General features: G+C 35.1%; 1 protein-coding gene across 37 annotated transcripts in view; it reads left to right on the top strand.

Moving 5' to 3' along the window:
- The window catches only part of NRXN1 (neurexin 1), a 1,086,661-nt gene that overhangs the window by 795,106 nt on the left and 268,857 nt on the right, over window positions 1–22,698 (top strand). The window lies entirely within an intron of this gene.

Here is a 22,698-nt window from a genome sequence, read left to right as displayed (position 1 = left end):
TGGACTGGTATCTAAAATGTGTAAAAGCTCAGTTCAAATCTCATGGAACGTCCTAATGTAATTATTAAGTACCTAGATGAGACAATATTGTACTTCAAGGCATTCTACATCTTTTTCAACCATCTCCTTTAGCAGGATTTACATAATTATCAACTAGGACAATTATGTTTAAGCACTCATGGTATTATTAGTCTTTTCCTAGCTCCATTGTTATGCACAATCTATCTTTGCCTCAATAATCCGCACTAGTCCAGTGAATTCAGGAAAGACCCTAAGGTTTGCACAACTGGGAATATTAATTAATTTCATTGCAGGAGTGGTGAAGCATTCCCCAGCTCGATCTTCCCTCTGTTGTCATGGTGAACCTCAGGACTCTGTGGTTGGGGAATTTGGGCTGGTGTGACTCTTTCTCACTCTAAGCCTACCTGTAAAACAGTATTGCTAAAGATGTGATCACTTTGACATCTGTTTTTTGCCAAAAGGACTGAGGACTGGGCTATAGTGAGACAATAGGAAAATGGATTTATAAACTCTTTTTAAAATTTATTCTTATTTTTATTATTTTATTTTATTTTTTAATTGTTGTTCAAGTATAGCTGTCTCCATTTTCTCACTTTACCTCACCCCACCCACCCTCACCTCTCACCCTCAATCCTACCCGCCTTTGGTTTGTCCATGAGTCCTTTATACAAGTTCTTTGATGACCTTTCCTTTTCTTTCCCCCATATCCTCCTTCCCCCTCTCCTCTGGTTACTGTCAGTTTGTTCTTTATTTCAATGTCTCTGGTTATATTTTGCTCACTTGTTTGTTTTGTTGATTAAGCTCCACTTATAGGTGAGATCATATGGTATTTGTCTTTCAGTACACCATTCTGTTTATTTCACTTAGCATAATACTCTCCAGTTCCATCCATGCTGTTGCAAAGGGTTAATAACTCAGACAAGGGTTTTATCTCCAAAATATATAAAGAACTCACACGACTCCACTCCAGGAAGACAAACAATCCAATTTAAAAAAGGGCAAAGGACCTAAACAGACACTTCTCCAAGGAGGACATACAGAGGTCCCAGAGACATATGAAAGGATGTTCAGCATCACTGGTCATCAGAGAGATACATATTAACAACCACAATGTGATACCACTTCACATCAGTCAGAATGGCCATCATAAACAAATCAACAAACAAGTGCTGGCAAGGATATGGAGAAAAGGCAACCCTAGTGCACTGTTGGTGGGAATGCAGAGTGGTGCAGCCACTGTGGAAAACAGTATGGAATTTCCTCAAAAAGCTAAAAATGTAACTATCTTTTTAAAATAACAGTTTATATTCAGTATTATTTTGTATTAGTTTTAGGTATACAGCATAGTGGTTAAATAATCATATATTTTACAAGGTGTTCCACCTGATATTTTCAGTACCCTCCTGCTACCCTACATTGTTATTATAATACTAGATTTACAACTCTTGATATAACCTTTCTTTCTGCATTTTATAGAAATATGAAGGCACCTCAGCCACCTAAGTTATTTTACACTTGATTCGATTGTTTGAAGTAAAGAGTCAATGTGAACTTAAACTCATAGGGCCTTTTCATTATCTAGGCTTGATGACAAATTGTTTTTGGTCAAATTCTCCTATTTTATCTATTTCCAAGTCTAGAAGTACAACGGTATACTAACCAAAATATTGTTCTTCTCTCCAAAAGTGGTACACAAGAAGAGACTAAATGGTACAAGTTTTAAATGGTAAAAACTATGTGGATAACATACAGCTATAGTGTAGTCACATAAGTAGATCATCTTTTTTTTTTTATTTTTTTAAAATATTTTATTTATTTATTTTTAGAGAGGGAAGGGAGGGAGATAGAGAGAGAAACATCAATGTGCGGTTGCTGGGGGCCATGGCCTGCAACCCAGGCATGTACCCTGGCTGGGAATCGAACCTGCGACACTTTGGTTCACAGCCCGCGCTCAATCCACTGAGCTACGCCAGCCAGGGCTAGTAGATCATCTTTAAGGAATTCAGAACTTACTTAGATAGCAGGGCAGCTAGATGTAGCTATTTTTCTTCTGCTATGCCTGATGGAGGCATGGGTTTAAACCTGTTTGCATATAATGAAAGCAGGTCACCTTGATTTGAAATCCAAATGAATCTTTGAAACATGATAACTATTCACTCAGAGATACACAACCTGCAGTCACTGGAGTTTTGTACATTTGGAACAACACAGTGAAGCCAACACCCAAATTCATTGGCAGGGGAAAAGAAACAAATTAAGGTCTGTTCGTATGGGGTTTTCTTTTTTCTTGAAAATTATTCTTAAAATTTAGAATACAATTGGATAGTTTTGGAATGAGCATCCTTGCCTCCTTTGTTTTGTATATATATAACAGGAATCTCTAGGCTTTTAAATTAAGATAACCCAAAATATCACCGGGTACAATGTCAAGGTTTTCAGGTCCCTGGTTAGTTTTAGTATGTGAAAAGATAGTTCACTTACATGCTTGTTTATATTTTAACCCCTAACTAAAGACTAAAGATGCTTTATTTTTTTTAAAAAAAGTAAATGGATCATACTGCTTATAAGCTATGGCTTTCTGAAGGTTTAGATTCTATCTTAGGCTTCAAGATAAACAAATGTTTCTCTATCCAAAACCTTGGTGTGGGTGGAGGAAGTTATAATTATAGTTGTATATGAAGCATACTGAAGGACCTAAGGACCCAGGAGAGAAAAATGAAGCTTAAGAAGAACACAATCTACTCTCTGGTGGAATGTGATGGATATTGTTTTATTCTGCAAGAATCACTCACATTTGACAGAGATGATGGGGTCCATACCTGGAGAAGGCAAATAGATCTCTCCAGAAGGATATGTGGAGCTAATAGGCATCTAGTGCCCACTGGAGGTGGGGAGTCTTTCATTCATTCATGAATCATTTCTTGAGGACCTTAAAGTACACAGAAACTCATGTCTTAGATGGCAGGACAGCTAGATAGAGCTATTTGTCTGAATCATTTCATGAGTCATTTCTTGAACATCTTAATGGGCTAAACCTTGTTAGTTTCTTGGGATACAAGTGTGGGCAAGATATTGCATATGCTTCAGTGAAATTAAGAATAGTGAGGACAGACATTTAAAAAAAGAATTTTAAAACGATGTAATAAACACAATAATAGAAGCACAGAAACTTACTGCAGTAGCATAAAGAAGAGGACTGTGATTTCACATTGGTGCCTCAGGAGCCCCTTTGCAGAGCAGTTAGCGTGGGTGAAGAGTTTGCCAAACACCCAGAAATAAACAGAGGACCACCAGGAGTAATATAAGCAGAGGTTACATACAGCATGGTGTGTCTTATCAGTTGTGCCCTTGGATATAGTCTAGAGTAAGCATCAGAAAATGTTTTCTGAATGAATGGTTAAATGAAAAGCGTTTTATTTGTGTTTGTTTTTCCCCCAATAACTTAGACTGAAAGGAAAGGAGCACAAAGATTTTAACAAGTATGCAAGTGGTGTCCTAGCACAGGAAGACTTCAGCTGACATTTACTGTAGGCTGCGTTCAGAATAGCACCCTGGGTGGTGAAGGTTGTAAAGATGACCTTCAACCAGTCACTCTGATGACAAATGTGCTGCACAGATCCACAGATGCAGTATGCCATGCTGTCCTCGCACGTGTTCTTTGGGTCCCCTGTTATTATTAGTTCTGTCCTTTTTCATAGGTGTCTCCAAAAGGTGATCCAAATTGAGAGTTAAACCCCTATTTATAGAAGGTTTTTGTATAATTATATGCTTAGAGAAAAAGTTTTAAAGTAAGTAATTATAGATCCAGCCAGATAAATGAAGGTCCTGTGATTTTAAAGATTTTTCTAGGCTTTGTTTTTTTTTTTCCCCCCATTCACTTGGCTGCTTAACCAATTCAGTGAGTCCAAGTACAGCAGTAATACTGGTATGGAATCATGCTTAATATGTTCCCGTAGGTATGATATGCACATTTAACATTTGTTAAAAGGTGATATTTAAAGTTATAATGGAGAATACGTTTACAACTTTTTAAACAGTCTTTGCTGTTCTTAACATTACTGAAAATTACTCTGTAAAATATATTTATTGTGGTGCATATAACCAAGGATTGTGAGAAAAAAGTATGGAGAATATTAACAGTACTAGGAGGCACTGCTAATACTGTATCTGTTTTGCTACAATAACACCTCTGATCCTCTTCTAATTACCATATTAATCTTCCCTAGACTCTGACCCAAGTGCTACACCAGGATCACCAAGAACATGACAAGGTCATTGTGTTTGACCCTTCAAGATATTACTAAGAAACTATTTTTAGCCACATTTTTTTTGGAGTCTGCTAACACATGAAATAGGTTCTGTCATAGATATTTCTTTCTAAAAATAATAATGATATCTCACAACATACTCTGTAAAATTTAGACTTTGTGATTATTCTGGACTTCAGTTTTCTGCTTTGAGGATAGCATGTGTGTGTGTGTGTTTGGAATTACACCTAAATCTGAAAATCACTTTTTGAAATTATGTTAACATGGTGTCATTGATCATTAAAACCTGAGTTGAACTTTCCCCCGTATAAACTATGTAGAAAATTAGTGTGGTGGTTCTGTTGTTCCTGAAGGTTGTGGCTTCCTGAGCTCAATAATGTGCTCTGATATTTTTTTAATGGCTTGGAAACAAAAAGCTGAGAAGAAGAAAATGTGTTTTTATCATGTCTCAGTCTCTACTTGTTTGCATTTAAAAATGCAGGCCTTGAAGAACCTGTTCATTTTGTATCGTGAAGATAAAATGTGATTTGAGATGAATAATTCTGTTTTCTAATTCCAGTTTGTAAATGGTTAGGATATATATGTCTTGAAACCTATGATTTCAATCTGCTTATGTAACTTAAAAATCAAACCTTCTAAATTGAACTGGTTTTCCTGTACCATGTTGCTATTTCAAAATAGAGCATCCATATTAAATTAAATGTAATCAATATTATAATATTTATAAGCATAAAAACAGTAAGAATCAAGGCATAATTTATGGACTTATTTGGCTTAAAGTATATTAAAAACACCTTTTCTGATACCATCATCTCTCTCTCTTCACTCTCTATTTTTTTTGTACTTAGAAGCATATTCCTTTAAATACTTAACCAATTAAATCTGAGATTTAGCCACATTCATTTGTGAAATTAACTTTTATTTCTGAGTAATATTGATAGATATTTTATTCTCTAAAGAGTTCCCTAATATGATTAAAATATTTAAATGACAAATTTGGACCAATTTTCAATCTATTGTATCTGATATGGTAACTACTTTTAATAGTCCTACTTCTAGAACTCTCATTCCCCCTAAAAAACTGTTTATTGTACTTGCTCTTTGTACCTATGCATTCGAAATATTAACTGGGGAACCAGAGAACTGTGCCAGTAATGTGCTTGCTAAGATTTTCTTTGGAGAATTCCCTTTGTATAAGACCATAGGGTTGGCGAAACTATAGGACACATGCTGTTGAACTGAAGAATATGTAAAAGCAATTGTCTGTTAAAAGGAAGTTTGGGGGAAGGGTTTATAGGAACAAGTATAAAGGACACATGAACAAAAACTAGGGCGGGGTGGAAATGGGAGGGAGGGGGGAGAGCTGGGGGGATGGGCTGGAATGGGAGTAAAAAGAAAACTGTACTTGAACAACAATTAAAATAAAAAAATGAATTTCACATAGATAATGAATAGTTTTTTAGTATAAGTGTACCTTATGCAATATTTGGGACATACTTACACTGGAAAATAAAATTCACATTTACCTAAAATTCAAATTTAAAAAAAAAGAGAAAGTTTGGTTCTGTAAGTAGAATCCCTTAATTCAGATTGTCTTGATTCTCTACTACTATTATTATTCATACGATAATCTATTTTACATATTTTTAGTTGCAAGAATTTTACACATAATCTTTAAAACAACCCCAGTAGGTACAGAACACAGTTTTTATTGTGCATATTTCACAAATACAGAAACTAAGGACTAGAGAGTTTAAATGGCATGATAAATAAGAGGATAAGCAATGATTTAAATTCAGGTCATCTGATCTCAGTCCAGTTACTTTTTTACTGCACTTTAATTTGTAAGTTAAATGTTTTCCCCAGTCTTCTTTAATTGAGACCATTTTAGGCACAGGGACTTGTACTATTCATACTTGATAGAGGTCATGTTAATATGAGTTGGGTTCATTTATTGACCTTGAAGAAGCACATTGACCTATATGATCTTTATTTAGAACTAGTCTTTATTAAAAATGTCCCTCAAGGGTATAAGGTCATAAAATTCTTTGCTTTCAGAAATCCTTATAATAACCTTTTTTTTTTTCAGTGCAAGACTAGAAAGAGGCTAGCATAGTCAGTCAGATAGGGAAATAAGAGTAGAATTGGGTTGGAGGTGAAATGTAAAGGGAAAATTATGCCATTGTAGGAAAAACAATAAAGAAGTACTCATCAGAAAAAACAATTCTAACACCTGGGAGAATATAGGAAGATAATGACATAAGTGAAGCACTCTCTGAAATGAACTTTGCAAGGGTTACAGCCACCTGTCTCATTTCGTTGACATGTAGAATTCAGATAATGCTCTGGCTACAAATCAGTGACCTGGTCACATTAGAGTGAGCTGAGTCCTAGTTATGCTGCATATCCCATTTCTCCTGGCATCAGTTTGTAAAATCAGGTTAATAATACTTTCCTACATACCTCACAGAATTTTTGTGAAGATCAAATGAAACAGGATTTAAAAGTATTTTGGAATACTGAAAGCATCACAGTACAGCATAAAACTCTATGGCTTCCAAAAATTATTCAAGAAAACAATTTTATTATAGTCAGCCTTTGTGAAGGTATAATGTGGAATATATTATGACTTTTGCATAAAATCTTTAGAGATATTCATAAGAAACTCTTAAGAAGAATCAGAAGAATTAAGCTTCTATATTTAAAAGCTGGAAGTGCCTGGAATAAAGACTGGATTGCAATTATCTTAAAATACTATTTTATAACTAGGTAGTGGATTTTTTTTACCAGCTGAAATTCCTATTAACATTGTTGCTATTATGTGTATTAGTGATGATAATGACGACATCAGTCTTTTCCTAGGCAGAGTTCTCCAGATCATTTAATTACATGCCCATTAAATACTGGAAATACGGAAAATAGAGTTGCAGGTTCAGTTGGAATGAGCTGAAAAGATCTAGTCTTATAGATGTGCTGATATATCTCTTGTGCAAGCTACTTTAAAAACACTAGACACGTGCTCAAGATCATCTCATTTAGTGACAATAACTGGCCATACGCAAGACTCATTCCATAGCGAGAAATTCAAGTAACAGTTATTTGCAGGGAAACCTCTACTTTTTTGCAACATTCTTAGGGGCTAAGTATAAAGTGTGGAACAAAATAGACAAAAATTCATGCCATCACAAGATATGTTGTAGAGTCGCACACAGACCTTCAACATTAGCTATTTAGCTAAGGGGGAATAATAATGTAATGAATGAAGTAATCTTTGAAATAAAAGTGTTAATATGATGTTTTTCTAGGCAAACATTTATTTATTGCAAATTTGAAGTATATTTTGATCACTAGTTTGAAACTGCTGTTCTTGTTGATTTTCTATTTTCCATATGAGAGTTTGTGTGACATTTATAATTAAGTTAGTAGTAAAAATTAAAACTTTAAAAAGATAGATTGCCCACAAACTTATTTTTAATTACTTTCTTTTTTATTTTTTTGGTTCTGGGAAAATGTGTTCAGTGCTCAGTGAATCCCAAGCTTGTAAATTAGATCCTAAGGGGACAGTTTAAGGGACAAAAAACATTAATAATGAATATAGAGTAGATTTAGTTTCCCAATAAGAAAACATTTTAGTGTAGTTCTGAAGATGTGTCAGGCCTTTCTACTGATTTTTCTCCATTAATGAACAGAAGGACATGTAGGATTTATAAGCACTGTGATTACTGCAAATTCCTAAAATTGTCAAACATCGTATTCTTTATAGATTCTTTATAGATTTCAAAATATATGAGAATAGGTATTCATTACATAGTTCTTATAATTTTGCTATTACACTAAAATCATCAACATATTATAATTTTGTATTAATTTCTAAAATGGGAATTATAGATTTTATGATTTCAATGACTAGTCTTAATATAGAGGCTTAATAATTTGGGGGGTTCTTCTTTAACAGGAACCTAAACAACAAAACAAACAAACAAGCAGCATATAACCAAAGACACTGAAATAGAGAACAGGCTGACAATGACCAGAGGGGAGAGTGGAGGAAATTCAGGGGGGAAGGGGAAGGGTTTACATGAATAAGTATAAAGGACACATGGACAAAAACTAGGTGGGGGGGTGGAAATGGGAAGGAGGTGGGGAGGGCTGGGGTGGGTGGCCTGGGGTGGGAGTAAAGGACAGAAAACTGTACTTGAACAACAATTATTTTTTTTTTAATCTAAAATAAATAATTTGGGGGGTTCTATAAATATTTTTATTTTAACTACAAATAGTTGATCATTAAGTGTTATTTTGTATACTGATTTTGACATGTACTATCAAATTTAGAAGACTAATACTCTCAACTAGAAATCAAAGTCTGATGTAAATATGAACAATGCACTGTGTGTGTGTATTTGTATGTGTGTTTGCTGAACCCGTCTACCCATTTAGAAAGAGGTTTTTAAATATTTCTTATGATTAATTGAGATATTGGCCTTTCTTACTTAAAGCCTACAAAACACCTTTCTCAATCATTTTTCTTCCAAAATAAAGCTTGCTTGAATCCACTGACAGATTTTGCATTATTTTCAGATAGTTTGATGTGTCCAGGTTTTATTATTGCAAGCCATTTAGAGAAATGAATCATGTTAATTGTTCAAAAGTTTTCTTTTCAATAACACTTGAGTTATCAGTGCACCAGTATTTTTGTCTGGTGATTTCTGATAATAACTATCCATCACATACACTTGATTAAATCACTTGAATAGTATGTGTTTTGGGGAAGTACCTCACAGTTTTATGAGGTACAGCCACAAGTGCCCTATATCTCAGCAACAACTAAACTTTTTTTTAAGATTTTATTTATTTATTTTTTAGAGCGGGAAGGGAAGGAGAAAGAGAGAGAGAGAGAGAGACATCAATGTGAGGTTGCTGAGGGTCACGGCCTGCAACCCAGGCATGTACCCTGACTGGGAATCGAACCTGCGACACTTTGGTTCGCAGCCCGTGCTAAATCCACTGAGCTATGCCAGCCAGGGCTAACAATTAAACTTTTTTTAAAAATTAAATATTTTTTATTTGAAATGCATTTTATTTTTATCTTAAAATTTAGTAAGTATAAGTATAAATAGTATAGGAATGGGAATAAAATTTTGTTTTTGATTATATTTTATATACTTTTATAAATAGTAAATAATCTATTTTTTGCCACTGCTTTAAATACATATTCAGCAAAGACATTTTATTTATAATCAAAACCCATGTGCAATACATGTTGCTCCTTAGCTACAGAGGAATGTTATTTTTAATAGTCTCAAAGGTATCATCGTAATAAACATATGCCATGTACACATAAATTAGTCTATGGATAAATAAGGTTACTGCTTTTGCAAGGTCCACTCAGTGATCATTATCAGTGATTATTCAAATTACAGTGCATTTTATGCTAATTGCAAAATTGTTACTGCCTTTTCAGTAATCACTATGACTCACATAAAACACTTCTAATCAATACCTGTGAATATGGATGCAACTAAATGTTAATCACATTTAACTGTTAGAATAGTGCACTACCAATTTTCTTACCTCAAAAAATGCCAGTAAATTAAATTTGGATTAATATTATATTGTTTATATTATTCATAATTATATCATTAATAAAATTGGAATAATCTAGTTGGGTGAATTTCATGACTTACAGTTATTTAAATAAATAAAACAGAATGATGGTGAGATACTATTCATATAATAAATTGTCAATATTCATGTCTTAAAGCATTTAAATAATTGTATGAAATAAGGGAACAACACAAGTCAATTTCTTTAGGCAAACGTTTATGCATAAACCAGTGATTGGGTCTCATTGCCCAACGTGGACTAGACCAATTTTGATTTGATTTTCTTCAAATTTGATTATCTTATTTGCCTGCAAGTGACATTATTTACCCTAGAAATTATAATTTTCTGTTTGGATGAAAGAAGGAATAGTAGAGAGTTGAAAAATAACATTAATAATATCATGGATTCAGCATTATAATTATTAGTACATTGAACATTAATAAAGCTATAACAAAGTATTATTTATTAAAACCTCATGAATAAATACACAATGGTTACAAAGTAAATTATTGCAGAGGCTTTAAATACAACCAACCTTTAAATGTATGGTATTTCTCATCTCTTTTTTTTATGAAACAATCATAACAATTTGAAAACACCAAATCACATCTGTTATTTGCCTAATGAGACTAAATCAAATACCTGTCAGACATTTTCCACATTTTTATCGAGTAACGTACATACTTCAGTGATTAAGAATGTAGGAATTGGGCTCTGACAGAACTGAATAGAAGTTTCGAAAGTCAGTGATTATGTTCACTTTCTTCAGTCCCTGCACCTCGGTCCTGAGAGACAGATGCTCACTGAGGGGCGGGCCCATCAAAAACCTCCCTGGTTTCCTGTCTGTTCCCTCTCTCTTGCTGGCCAGCCCTGGCTGCCCGGAACAGCGGCTTCACTGGGCCCTGGGCTCTTCTCTGCTCTCAGTCAGAGTCAGGATGACAAAAAGCACTCTGGCCTCCTCCACCTCCACCAAACCTCCGCAGACAGGCCCTGCTCCAAAGACCAGAACCAAAATGACTGTCTCTGGGTTCTGCCAGACCTATGGGACACAGAGTCCCTGGAAATCAGCCTTCATGTATTAGGAATCACTGACTCACAAGGGCCTTTGAAAGAGCACCTTGATTTTCCAGCCCACAAACTGGGTAGACTGTGTCTCATTGGGGGTTGGCAATAAACAGACCTTATGGGAGACCTCTCTGCTTCTAGACATGAGATTCTCTCTAGCCCAGACTTACATATCCTTGTTTTGATGTTTGTTTTGTCAGTAAAAGAGTTGACAGAGCAGTGGCAGTGATGGAGCAACCTGCATGCTCCCTCCTGGTGTGGTGAGGATGTGTCTCTCATTCCCTCATTGGATACCTCCATGAAGTATCAAAAGTCACTGGCATTGAGCACTGTATTGGCCCATGAAAGGTCTGTGCATTGGATGAGGGAACTCCCAATGGCATGAGTGACTGGCTGAGAAGATGGGAAATTAGTTGAGTGGTAATCTGGTTCTTCAAGGCAGGGAACTGTGCACTGTGTTTCAGAACACCAGCACTGCGGCACCGGACAGTGGCTTCTTCTGGCCTTTGCAGCCAGAAAATCAGCTAGGAAAAATTGAGGGTGACTAGAGCTGACCAGCTCCAGGAAGGAAAGGTCTGCCTTTTTCTTTGCCTCTTTCTCACCCAATGTCTAAGAAGAAGGTGGCCCTAGAAGAAAGAGGAGAAGGAGGCCTGTAGGTCAGATGTCAGCCCAGAATTTTGTCCCTCTACTATGCATTGCTACACCCAAGGCCCTGACTTGTGCAGGGTAAGGGCAGGGAAGAGCTTTGGAGTGACTGAAAAGTGTTGAGTGTGGACCAAGATACTATGAAGAGAAATGTACTATGCAAGAAGGCTGATTCAGTATAGTATAGATTGTAACAATTATTGAAAGAAATTAAACCATGCATATTTGTTTCTCGAGTTGAGATGCTTTAATAATCAGCATGCTTTCGTGGAGATAATCGGTACACTGGAAAAAACCTAGCTTTTGAAGTCTAATACTCCCTTCAAATTTGTTATGACATATACTAGCTATGGCACCTTAAGCAAGTTACCTAACATCTTTAACACTCTGTTTTCTTGTTGATAAAATTGTAATAATAATGTCAATCTCCTTGAAGAAGACCAAAGGAGATAATATAAATTAAGCTACTGTAATCAAGCAAAACATACACAGTAAATTTCTTTTTTTTTCAATGTGCACAAGGGATTATTCAAAAAGTGAGATAGAGAGAGGTTCATCCATGAACCTCTTTCAAAAAGTTCATCTCATGACAACGTAGGGAAATTTCAAAAGTACTTCAACAGTAATTTAAGGGTCCTGTTATTTATACTCTTGAAATATCCCTATATCTATTATAACCTGAGATTTTTTTAATGTCAGGAAGATGAGTTTTAGTGAACACAGCCTTACTGCTCCTGAATTTAACACACTACATTGATGAATTTTTCTTACTTTCTATCGCTAAATTCATGGTGAATGTTAGCATCTAAAGTACTTGTCTCAATTTATTCTGACTATGGGTTTTCTCTGGGAAAAGAATGCTGGAAGAAAAACTGTTTTTAACCTAATATATATATATAAAACATATATTTCAATATTGCTAAATTGCCCTAAATGCCCAGGTTCACTGGGGGTGTGTCTATATGTGAATACATCAGGTTCAGTGGACTCATAATATATAAAATACTATGGATTAAATCTACATATATCATTTATATTCATACTATATATGTTATAGATATTATACATACATTAATATTAACCTTTTAACAAGTGACAAGTTTTTAAAACTTGAAAACTAGATCAACACTAAACAAATAAAACCTTGCAGATATTATTTCAGATTTTTAGCCTAAGAATTCATAATGGCCAGGCTTATTGAAAGACCCAGGTAATTGCACACCTGTTGTGCAGAGATGTGATTAAGGCAGAGGACATGGTACACTGTGCTCACTCTGCTTTTGGTAGAGGATATAACCCCCAAGGAGTGAAAGGGAGAAGGCTATTGAAAGGAATATTACCAGGAGAAGTGGATTAAAATTAAGTCACAACAATTTCAGCTGACTAGAAAGAAAAAAATTTCCTCTGAGATCTTATTATCTTCTGAGGCACTCTTTCATGGGAAGTAGTGCAAATGCCAAGAAGTAGATAATTTAAAATTAGCCTGACCACCTAGTGAAAACTTTTCATGTGAAGGGCCTTTGCTCAAACTGGTTTTCAAAGACCTGGGCCTAGTTAGAGAAAGAAACCAATGTGTTTGTGTGTGTGTGTGTGTGTAATGTAAATATGTTGTATGTGTGTCTATATGAATTCATATATGTAATTATGTAATTTTTGCTGGGAAAACTTTGCAAATAAAGTTTTCTAGAAATTCCTTTGAGTAGTAGTGAACTTTTGGTTTCTAAAACACTTTATTGAGATGTAATTCACATAGCATCTATTTCATTCATTCAAAGTGTACTATTCAGTGATTTTTTAGTATATTCACAGAATTGCACAACTATCACCATAATTGAATTGAGAATATTTTTCTACCCCCTGAAAGAAACCCATTCTCCATCCCTCACCCAAACCCTAAGCTGTCACTGCTTTCTGTCCCTGTTTCTTTCCTAATTCACAACATTTTATATTCAAGTTGACTGTTGAACAACTCAGGGGTTAGGGGTCCCAGACACCAGCACAGTAGAAAATCTGTAGTTACTTCTCTAAAAGTTAATTGTCTCTCAGCATCCACAAGGGATTGGTTCCAGGACACCCCCAAGGATACCAAAATCTGCTCAAGTCCCCTGGATAAAATGGCATTGATCAATATGTAAGTTAGCCCTCTGCATCTCTGACTCTAAATTGCCAATTGAAACAGTACAAGTATTTATTGGGACAAATCGCATATAAGTGGATCCACGCAGTCCAAATCTGCGTTGTTCAAAGGTCAACTTCAAATGGAATGACATAATATGTGATCCTTTGTGACTGGCTTTTTTCACTTAGTATGTTTACAGGGTTCATTTATGATTGAGCATGGATCACTGCTCTGTTCCTTTCCCACACTGAGTACTACTAGTTCAGTGTATGCTTGTGCCACATTTTGTTTATTCAGTCATCAATCGTAATGTACGACATACATTCAACTTAAGAAATGCTCTAAAAATAACAGAGCCGGTGTTGTTGCATAGCCTGCTATTGATCATTAATATTAATTCTTACAGTGGATGTAAGAGTAAATTACCTGCTAGATTATAAGAAAGGGAATATATTTTAATATAAGTCCTTTATGCATCACATCACTTTCTATTTTCTTAGCACTTTCACCCACATTCTAGGGCACATAGGATCATCTCCATTTTGCAGATGATAAAACTAATATGTAAAACTGCTCTTCAGTCTCAAGTCACATGAGTTATTAATGGTAGAATATCCTTGCAATTCAATCATTTGATTTTTTTTAGTCCATCATATCTGGGTTCTCATCTCAATTCTGTCACTTAAATGTGTGTGACTTGGCAGAGATACTTAATCTTTCCAAGCATAATTTTTCTTATATTTCTATGGCATTGATAATAATAGTACCTCACATATAAGATTATTATTAGATACAAATGGAACAATTCATGTAAAATTATGTAAATTTTATATGCATAAAAGTGTGCAATAGAGATTAGTGGTTGTAGTAGTAATAGCACCATAAGTGGTATGTATATAGGTAATAATAACTGAAATCAAAACCGTAATTCTGTAACTAATCCAGACTACATTTATGTAATTGGCTACTTTTGTCTACCATGTGTGTATAATTTGACACCTACTCTTTGGCCAAATATAATCCAAATACCAGGATTTGTTTACATAAATGAAATCAAACACATAGTATGCACATCAAGTGGCCAAAACTAAGTACCCAAACAAATGAGAAGCTGTATCCTGATTTATACTCATCTACACAGCTGAAATACTAATTTGTGTAACAGTTTTCATCTTTAAAATACCTTTTTTGTTTTTTATTGTTCAGTTACAGTTGTCTCTACGTTTCTCCCCATTGTTCTCCCTTGCTCCGTCCAAACCCCACTCCCAAAGACAATCCCCTCCCCATTGTCCTTGTCCATGGGTCCTTTATACATATGCCTGTTCTTTCCCTGACTGTACCTCTCCCCCATCTGCTCTGGTCCCTGTCAGTTTGTTCTTTGTTTCTCTGTCTCTGGTTCTTTTTTGATCATTTGTTTGTTTTGTTGATTAGGTTCCACTTATAGGTGAGATCATATGGTATTTGTCTTTCTCTGCCTGGCTTATTTCACTTAGCATAATGCTCTCCAGTTCCATCCATGCTGTCACAAAGGGTAGGAGCTCCTTCTTTCTTTGCTGTGTAGCATTCCATTGGGTAAATGTACCATAGTTTTTTGATCCATTCATTTACTGATGGGCACTTAGGCTGTTTCCAGCACTTGGCTATTGTTAATAACACTGCTATGAACATAGGGGTGCATAGGTTCTTTTGAATTGGTGTTTCAGGATTCTTGGGGTATAACCCCAGCAGTGGAATTGCTGGATCGGGTCAAAAGGCAGTTCCATTTTTCATTTTTTTGAGGAAGTTCCATACTGTTTTCCACAGTGGCTGTACCAGTCTGCATTCCCACCCACACTATACTAAGGTTCCCTTTTCTCCACAACCTTGTCAGCCCTTGTTGTTTGTTGATTTGTTTATATTGGCCATTTTGACTGGTGTGAAGTGTTATCTCATTGGGCTTTTAATTTGTATCTCTCTGATGACTAGTGATGTTGAGCATCCTTTCATATGTCTCTGGGCCCTCTGTATGTCCTCCTTGGAGAAGTGTCTGTTCAGGTCCTTTGGCCTTTTTTTAATTGGATTGTTTGTCTTCATATGAGTTCTTTATATATGTTGGAGATCAAATCCTTTTAAAGGTTGATGTTCTCACAGCACACCATAGTCAGTGGTCTAACTTCTCTGAGCTCATTGAAATAAACAACTTGGAAAGCTTAAAGGACTAACAAACAAAATCAACATCTACACTTGAATTAGAAGGTACTCTTTTGTATCTCTTAGCCCTTTTCTTACACTTTTATACACACATATATACATATATGTGAGGTATTTCTTACATATTTTTATTTTAAACAAATACATTTATTATTAAAGGAAATTTGAAAAATTAAAAGAAGACATTCATGGACACTACTATCACTGAAAACCAGCCTATTTATTTCCTTTTAAATTTTAATTACAGATCATTGGGTTATATCTTCTCCACAATTTTGAATATAGCTTTTTACAATTAACTTCATGGTATCAGCACTTTCTGTTTCCATGGTCCTCACTGACACAAGGTTAAAGGCTGATTGTCGGGATTTGCTCTCCCATGACGGATTTCCCTTGTATGGCTTTAAGTTCACTTTAATGGTTTGGAGGTTAGAAGCAGCATAACTGATAATTAGAAATTTGAAATTGGCGAAAAACATGTTTGGTGAAGCATTTCACATCGCATTAGCTTCTCCCCCCTCAGATTCAGATTGTATTATTTTCTAAGCACTGTGGAAATCAGAATTATTTTTCTCCAGGAAAACTGACCCAATCACTGCTGCTAGGATTAAGAAAGCCTAATTTCATGTGACAAAGCTGCTGAACTGCTTTCAGCTCTAAGGGGAACAAAAAGAAGAAGAAGAAAAGCACTATTGATTTTTGTAGCCATTTCTTTGAAATGCCGTTTTGAAAGTATAATGCACATAATGTAACACAAATAATACGGCATATAGCTGCTCTTGTCTTCCATCCGCAAAGCCAAGATATATAAAGTTAATCTTTTCATCCTAAGAATATGGACTTAAAAAACATTTTGATATCTTTTGTGCATTAGAAGTGGAATCTCTGTGATGTCTAGGGTAGAAATGTATGCCTGACTACACCTGTGTGCCAATAGACAGTATTCAACGAGCAAAGTAACAATTGACCTACTGCCCAGAATAATCCTTGGAAAAATTAGTATAAAGAAATATCAAAAGATATCAAAATTAGTGTAAAGAAATATCAAAAGACATGGGGGTCAAGAAGTAAAAAGAAAAAAAATTGGTAAAGTTAAGATTAGAACTCACTACTATCTTATTCAAACACTGTGCTCTTAACCATTACAGTATACTAAATTTTATCAACCCATTTCTCAAAAATTGTGTACCATAAATGATATATGTATTATTTACACCTCCCTTTCTATAATGGAATTACATGTATGGTTAATAGGAACTACATACAAGTCCAATTTATAAACCTATATTATGCCCTTCTCATAAAAGTGAATGAAAAATAATGTGCAATCATAGATATTATAATATATATATATATATTTAGTATGTCAATATTCAGGCATAATACAATAAAAGATTCAATTAAGTAGTCATTCACTTGTACCTTTACAGAGAATCACTGTGAATGTTACAGGCACCGATACAGTTTAATATGTTAAATTAGTAACTCAATTACCATGTGTATGGTTGCAGGCAATGATCTAATTTTCTGATATAGTGAACAAGTCTTTGTAAAGAGCAGAAAAACAGAAAACAATACTAACAACAACAGTATAAGTTTCTCTTAGTTTATACCATAGGAGAATTCCTGGAAAATCTAATATAACTAAAACCCATATAAAAAATCTCTGTGTTTATATGTGAAACAGACCTATGTTCTAGAGTCACGTCATTTAAAATGGATGTTTAAATGCATAAATATCCACAGGAACAGTCAAGTTACATAGGATATAGGACAATTTGTATGTGGGGAGAAGGCGGGTAAAACCTTGATAAGCATTGAATTAGATCTAGGGTACTTGAGTCTACCTATTACATTTCAGTATAACCTCCTATTAACATAACTTTACAAAACTGGTCAACATTTTCAGCAGTGCCCAAAGAGATTGGTGGCATCCTCACAAAGTCTACTCGCATATCCTGTGCTATAAAGTTTTTGCTCACTGTTATAACCTAGAACTTATTACTGTGCCTGGCACATAATAGGAATTTAGTAAATAGTTCTTTAGTGAACTAACATAAGGTGTTCTTTTTTTACTTAACAGAGCATTTTACAACTTCTCCATGATAACTTACAAATTCACATGTCCAATTCTGACTCTCTTCTAAACTCTAAGAAATGGAATTTGAACATTAGAGTCATACTATAAAGAGAAATTATTGACTGGTCTAAAATTATCTGAACCCTTCAAACACAGAACATGGTAAAAATGAAGTTAAGATACATCCAAGAACATGAAGACCCATGTCAAAAAATGGAGAGCTGGTTTGATTGTTGGTTTGTCAGAGTTTGTGTTTCCTGTATTATGTTGTTAAGAAAAGTTAGGGCAATTTAACTTTTTGCTGTTACCTTTGTAAAACTTGAGAAAAGTTGCTATTCTTCTTTGACTTTAGTCTAAGGATACCGAGTTTCCCATCTTTGACCCTAAGAACTCAATTATTAGTTTAATTCAGTTATCAGAAGGCCTGACAATAGGTTTGTTAGCTCTTTGCCTGCACTGTGACCTCGGTTCCTCAGGCTCTTCATAATTTTCTGCCCATTGTACCCTCCCAGTCTCCAGGAGATCCTTCTTGCCATTCTCTGGAATGCCCTCTCTGGGACCTCCAATTCCTTCTTCCATTGACATCCAGTCATTTTTCAATCTTTTCATTCTGTTTATTCTTTCCAATCCATTGCCAGATTGTTGAGTGTTGCCATAGGGTTTAAAAAAACAAACTGACAGGAAGACCATAGTGACTGGTTGTACGTTAAATTCACACTTCTTCACATCCTGTGGATTTTCAACACCTTCCTTTTCTCACTCACTTGCTACCAAAGACAATGTGTTTAGCTTTATTGTCAAGATTGAAGTTTGGACTGTATTCCCTAATCTTCCCCCATATCTACCTATTATTACATACACTTGGTCTATTTTAAAAACTTGCTTTACATTCATCTACCAGCTCCTTAATATGTGTTCTTTATCCTGTAAATATATTCATTAGGCTAAATATATGAGATAGAATAACAAAGGTGACAATAGTTCCTGAAAAGAGACTCAAATCATAGCCTTTACTTCCCCTTCTTGTCTCTCTAAACTCATATGTGCTGTCAGTGGACAAGTTCAACGCTAACTTATTTTTTAAACATTCCTGTAGTCATTCATTTTCAACTGATCTCTCCATCCTTGCATTTGTTGTGCCCTTTTGTGTATACTGTCTACCATAGCACACCAGATATAGTAGCTGTCTATAATCGTGTCTCTTCTTTAATTTTTGATGTCTTCAAGACTGAAAAATAGGAGGCATGGTACCTTGCACCAGAGGAAATATTCAGTAATTATTTACTGAATAAAAGTAGACTTACTGGTCTCAAAAATCATGGGGTTGGGCTACAATTTAAGAAAAATGAATAAATACAGGTAGTAAAAAGGTGAACTACAAAAACATGGACTAAGAACAGTGTGATGCCAGCTCTGTGAGTGAGTCACCTAGGAACATGTGGTCCAAATTCTGTTTAAGCCCTTAGCTGACCATAGCCACTGTCAAACTCCTCGCTGCAGTCTCATGAGACTCTGAGCTAGAACTGCTCTGTTAGGCTGTTTCTGAATTGCCAGCCTACAGAGATAGGGCGGATAATACATGGTTAGTGTAGTTTTAAAGCATTTATGTTTGTAGCAATTTATACCCCAACAGGTAGCTAATACACTCTCCTTATCTAACTAACCTATTTTAGTGAGACATGCAGGATCTTCTGTAAATGCAGAAGATGTAAGGTGTGAGAAGAAAATACTGATTGAATAAATTTCAGTCAAACTACTGTATTAGTTTCTCTAGTTATATCGATTTAAAGCTTCACTGGACCCTTGCCCTCTAGGGACACTTGATATAATCTTTGCATGTAGGAACTCATTTAGAATATCTTCCACTGAATTCTCACAATAGTGTTGTCTCTGTCACTTGTTTTGTAAACATCATTAACCATCTAACATTGCAACTTAATAGAATTTTTACTACCCCAGGTGATTCTTTTATATAGTCCAGGTTGAGCATCATTGGACTAGCTTGTGATTATTTTTTTAATGCTCCTCATTAGATTTCAACTTATTTCATAGCAGTGAACATGCTTTTAATCTCTTTGTATAGCATTTAGCACAGTGCTTTGGATGGAGCATAAAACAAATAACTATTTACTGATCTAATACAGCATGATACACCTTGGAAACAATGCTTGAAAGGACATTAAAATATTGGTCTCAGAAATTAGTCCATAAGCATTAGAAATAGGTATAAAAGCAGAAAAGGCCTAATGAATAGAGAGGAAGAGGAAAAAGGAGGGACGTTTTTCAAAGTGGCACATTCAAAAAGAAACGGAAAATAAAAGAAGAAGAAGAAGAAAGGAGATAAGATATTGCTGTCCTAATATAAGTTTTATAATCTCCAGAACATTCTTAGAAATGATTTTAAATTTAGGGTTCTAAAGTTGTTCTTATTTTTGAAAACCATAACTCAGTATACCATGATTCTCTCTCACAATATCTGGGTTATATCTACTAAAAATGGTCTAAAGGAAACCAAATAATAGTCTTCCTGATTGCTACAAAACATTTGATATATTGGTTGTTTTTGACATTAATGTTAGCTAGTGGCAGAAAAAAGCTATGAGATTTTTAGAGGGTTATACCGATGAGAGCCTGTTCAGCTTGCTCCATTTACACTCAATAAATTGTGTGTCAGTATCTGCAGGATTGTCACACTTCTTGCCAAAACATTGGTTACTTTATGTTATTGTGAGAAAAGTTCAGATCCACAGTTAAGATTTTCTTTTCCTTGTTTCAGGTCAAGACTAGTCTCTATGTCAGAATATTGATGGCTTAGAAGACTGTTTCACAGTAGAAAAATTAATGAGGCAGATTCATTATGATCGCAGACAGCAAATAAAACAATTAAAGCAACAGAAACAATGTTAGGTTTACAAGCAGTTATTTTAACTAAGATTAAGAGTTCATCTTGATTCCCAGGAAATAACACTAGTAGGCAGCATATGACATGATATACATTTATGGGCTGTTAAGTATTACAGAAAGTTACCAGTAGGTATTGTTTATTGATGCATATTTCCACTGCTAAATCAAAATATTTATAACAAGTGGTAAACAGTGGATTGTCCTTCATAAACTACAAAGGAACAAAAGGATTATTAGCTGAGTCCAGCAGTATAGTAACTGTCTCCTAATGGGTTCTTCACATCTCTACTTTCTTACTGCAGACATTGTGAATCATAATAGAAGGCTATAGGAATGTTAGAAAAATTTGTCCAGAAACAGTAATAAAATTACAGTATTCTAATGACTGATTTTCTGGGATGAATTTCCCACTTCTGTGTTATGAGATTGTCCAGTCCAGATTGTCAAGATAATAAATTGCATTTAGTGCAACTTGCCAGGAAGAAATGTCTCTTTTTTAGGAAAAGAGAATTAGGTCACCCTGTGTCACTCAGCTGGTTAATGCTCAAGTTCCTGTACCTTAAAGTGAGATCATAAATTAAAGAAATGTGGTTGTTTGCTCTCTTGCCATTCTGGAGAAGAAGTCATGGAAAAGCCTTCATTAAAATAGTATTAAGAGTTCAGCTTGCACTAGAAAATTTAAATAAAGACACTAATATACTTGTTTTTTTTTTACTTGTTAATATCAGAGACGGTATGTCTGTGAGGAAGAGAGACGAAAAGAGAGATCTCTTACTTAGGCATATATGCACTTCCTTTGACGTATTTTTAAATTTTCCTTTGTAAACCATAAGCTTTTAGCCTTCTTGGATGCAAGTCGCTTTTTCTTTTTGGTTTCAAAAGAGAATATATTTCTTTGGGAGCAAGTGACTAACCTGAAGCTAGCTTGGCTTCAAAATGTGATTTCTAAAATGCTAGTTTAAAAGAAAAGTCTTCGTAGAAATCCTTAGACTGAAGGCGTTGTTACGAAGTCTGGAGCCAGTGATGGGTATGTGAACCTTTGGATTCAATCTCTACGAACATATTTCTGATTAGAAGGAATTTTGTTTTATTTTCTCCAACTTAGGGGAAATAGTGTTGTCCTCTAAATGTATGTCTGTGTGAGAGGGTGCATCCAGGTGACGAGTGCTAATTGGAAGCTCCATGAACCATTACCAAAGTAGCACACGAAAGAGTGATTGTTCTATCTAATCAGGTCCTCAGCTCTGGGCATTCTTAGCTCTGCATTCTGATAATGCAGCAGCCACTCAATCCTTGGGCAGCAGCTGGGGAGTTTTGGCCCTACCTCTGCAGCTCCGAGGACAAAGGACAGATATTTTTTTTTTTCTGGAGATATGCCTATGCTCTAAAATTTACAGTATGTATATGGGAAGTCCTCTCATAGGTTACATACTTTAGAGCATAGGCATATATGTATATATAGCAAATCGTGTACCCAGGTGCATTCATCAGAATGATGGGATCATTCAGTAGAACTATGGAGAATTTTTAAAGCACATGAGACCATGTATAATTTGAACCTTGGACCTCACACAAAGCAAATATATTAGCATGATCCATAATGCTTCCTTTTTTAAATATCACTGCACCTTAATGACATCCTGAATAATAAAGGGCTGCTCCTGTCATTTCTTCAACTGCCTAGAGTGTGGTACTGCTCAAATCTGGGCAGCAAATAAATGGGTTAAAAACATGTGTACATACATTTTAAAACTCATCAAGTTGCCATTAGAAAACATAGTTCATTCCAAAGAACTGTTTCT

The sequence above is a fragment of the Phyllostomus discolor genome, chromosome 6 (genome assembly GCF_004126475.2).
Source record: "Phyllostomus discolor isolate MPI-MPIP mPhyDis1 chromosome 6, mPhyDis1.pri.v3, whole genome shotgun sequence".
NCBI classification, from domain to species: domain Eukaryota; kingdom Metazoa; phylum Chordata; class Mammalia; order Chiroptera; family Phyllostomidae; genus Phyllostomus; species Phyllostomus discolor.
This window is presented reverse-complemented; position numbering and strand designations above follow the sequence as displayed.